Genomic DNA, 3,568 nt, shown 5'->3' with positions numbered 1-3,568 from the left:
AAGGGAGACAAAAACTAAAATCAAATTAATATCTCATAATATCCATTTTTGTGCTAATTAAGGGGCAAACATAGAATCAAATTAAATGTCCAGGACTCAAAGATCATCGCTGGTCCCCAAGCGAACCCTCATCCTGGCTGACTACAAGTAGAAAACTAACTTAAGCATACAAAAGCTTAAAACTGAAATAAACAACTTTTAATAAAAAATAATATATTCAACTAGCCATAAAATAGGGAACTTTAGTGTAACGACCCGCTAGGTCGTTTTGAGAACTAGGACTATTTTGACCCCTTCCAAAAAAAATTTAAAGGGGTATTTTCAACTATTTAGTAACTACAATTATTTAGTTTACCATTTTTTTTCTAAAATATTTAATATGGTGATAGTTAATGGGCCAAGTGTGTAATTTGTGTATTTTTCCTTTACTCCTCAGCCATATAATTAAGTTAAGTTAGTGGGATACCCTACTTTCAATACTTAATTAGTTATTAGAAAAAGAAAAAAAATAAAAGAAAAGAGGTAGAAGGGCAAAGCAACGGAAGAACAGAGGCGGCAGGTTAGAGATCATTCAGATTTTCCCCCTCTCTTAAATCCATGTGTAGTTTAGATAAAAGGGTGATTCCTTGTCTGATTTTATTTATTGTTATTATTATTATGGTTAGTTAGTCTTATTATATTAATATAATTTGTAGGAAAGTTTGAGAGGGGTAAGTTGCAGGGGCTATTGTAAATTTTGGCTTTCAATAAGAACAAAAAAAGGGGTGATTGGATTGGTGGTTAAAGGTGTAACAAAAAAATAAAATAATATTTCCAATCTAATAGGTCCCTTACCAGTGAATTGGTTTTAATTGTTTGAAATTTTCTTTGTTATTTAATTTTCTTTTTCGTTTTTTTTTCTTAAATAGGTAAGGTTCCATAATACATAGTTGCCAGTGATTCCCATTTGATTGCCAACGATGATTCCCTTTTATTTATTTAATTTTTTTTGAGATGTGCACTGTAGGAAAATTTAGGTTCTGAGAGTTGGGTTCATGTAATGGTTCAAATTGATTTATCTCTATTATTATATTTTTATCCTAGTGTAAAAAAAATAGTTAAGTTATATATTGAGATAGATAATTAATTATTAGGTGTATATCCAATAATTTAACATTTAAATTTTAGTATATTTGGAGAGATTAAGGTTAAATTATTGGCCGGGAATTTGACAATTTTGATAATTTTTGCCATATAGATTACATCAAGATTTCAGATTTGATTAGAGATATGAGTGAGTTTTAGGGTCTATGATGTACCTATAATAATTTGAATGTTTACAAACTCGCTACTTACAAATATTGCATCATTGGTAGATCGTGAACATTCCGAAACTTTGCGAAAGTGGTAGGAACTATCTTGAGGATTCATTATACGAGTTCGGTTCTTGAGGTATGTTAAGACTTTTTAGACTTGTTGAAGGACTCTTTCCTAATTAAAGGTTAAAAATAAAAATAGACAAAGGGGTAAGGGGGAAAAATGGTGGTCTCGTATCAATGGTGTGACGGGCATTGGTACGAGTACCGGTGTTATAAGAAGGAAAATTTCTATTATAGAATGTGGATTGAAATTTGAGAATGCCAAAGCATATGGGCATTAGCTGATATATTATTGACTTGAATTCCTTGTGTGATTGTGTTTTATTTATTTATTTCACCCGTATAGTTGTGATAATTGAGGTGGTTATGTATTATGTTCATATTGATTGATTGAGATGCATCATCATCTCCTCTATTGAAATAATCTTGTCCACATGCATAGACATGAGACTGAGTATAAGTTGGGCACGTGGAGATCATCCGTGCTGGGGATGGTGAGATGTTAAGATTGTAATTTGGGCACGTGGAGACCGTCCGTGCAAAAATTATTTGATATTATGATAGTGCGGTGAGATCGTCTGCACAAACACGTGGAGATCGTCCGTGTCGGTATATAAACCTCGCGAGTCCTCCATGGGTCATGAACTCTCGATGTATTTCCGAGGAGTATCATGTATATACCGTTGAGTGAGTACTGGGTATTTTGAGACATATCATTACATGGTATCATATTGCATTGCATTTCATCCCATCATTCATCTTGATGATTATGTGTTTCGTTTGGTGTTTGGAAAATACTTAATGTTGATTTCCTTTATTGATGAAACTTAAATAGTAAGTGTAATATATATATATGTATATATATATATATATGTATATGCTTATATAACCTAAGAATTTATTTTCTTATATAACTTCCGTCACTACTTCTTCGTTGTCGGTCAATGAGACATACTGGGTACACGTGGTTTCGTACTCATACTACACTTGTTGCACTCTTTGTGGTGCAGATTCGATTCCGAGTAAGAGTACATCTCGTGGAGCAAGTTGAGTTCGAGCTTGAAGTTCTTGGAGTTGTGGTGAGCTGCTTGGCTGTTCCGTGCCCCACACCTCCCTGTATCTTTTAGTTATTCTGTTATTAGTATTCAGAAAGAATATCCCTTATGTTAGATTTGTCATTTAGTTTCAAACTTGCATCAAATTTTAGAAGCTCTTGTACTTAAGACACCAATTCTTGGGGTGATATATTTTAGCTTCCGCATTTCGTACTTATAAGGAACTCAATGTTGGAGATTCTTGCTAAGTGTTAGTCTTTTTACTCATTTGTTGGTTTAGTTGGGTTAATATGTTGGGTTGGCTTACCTATTGGTTGGGAACATAGGTGCCATCACGACTTGCAAATTTGGGTCGTGACATTTAGTCTTTAAAACATTTAATAAAATAAATTATTAATAAAAATTCCTCAACTATACTGACTATCTATGAAACCTCTAACTGATAAAGATAAAAGTCAGGACAAGACCCACAACCTCCTAACTAAACTAAAAGGTAAATGATCCTCCGGAAATAAGGAGTCTCACCATAGCTAACTCGAACTCTGAAATGTATCAACGAAGCTCATGTTGATGATCCTGAATACCCATGTCTGCATCATCAAAAAAAGCAGTCCAATTGGATCAATACGCGGAATGCACGAGTATGGTAGGGAAAAGTTAAAGTATAATATAAGTTTGATTCTTGAATAAAAGGGATAATGCACACATACCCCCTCAACATATGTCCGAAATCTCAGAGACACACTTATACTATACTAAGGTCCTATTACCCCCTGAACTTATTTTATAAGTAATTTTCTACCCCTTTTTAGCCTACGTGGCACTAGTTTGAAAAAAAGTCAATCATCGTTGGGCCCACAAGATAGTGCCACGTAGGTCGAAAAGGAGTAAAAAATTATTAATAAAATAAGTTCAGGGGGGTAATAGGACCTTAGTATAGTATAAGTGTGTCTCTGAGATTTCAGGCATAGGTTGAGGGGGTACTTGGGCATTATCCCTAAATAAAATGAAAACATACTTACATATTTTCAACTCAACTCAAATAAAGAATCAGATACACAACTCAAAGATTCGATATTCAATTAAAAAATTAGATATCCAGCTTCAAAGATAGGATACTTGACTCAATGAAGCACATATCAACTCAAGATACTC

The 3,568-nt window shown here is 33.6% G+C and overlaps 1 long non-coding RNA gene across 1 annotated transcript; it reads left to right on the top strand.

The window, feature by feature from the left end:
• Nucleotides 1-346: 346 nt before the first annotated feature.
• On the top strand, nt 347-2,661 carry LOC138340640 (uncharacterized). Its single transcript, XR_011213344.1, has 2 exons — nt 347-559; nt 2,369-2,661. It is a non-coding gene; the product is annotated as an uncharacterized lncRNA (long non-coding RNA).
• Nucleotides 2,662-3,568: the final 907 nt, after the last annotated feature.

Source organism: Solanum lycopersicum, chromosome 12 (assembly GCF_036512215.1).
Source record: "Solanum lycopersicum chromosome 12, SLM_r2.1".
Taxonomy (NCBI): domain Eukaryota; kingdom Viridiplantae; phylum Streptophyta; class Magnoliopsida; order Solanales; family Solanaceae; genus Solanum; species Solanum lycopersicum.
This window is presented reverse-complemented; position numbering and strand designations above follow the sequence as displayed.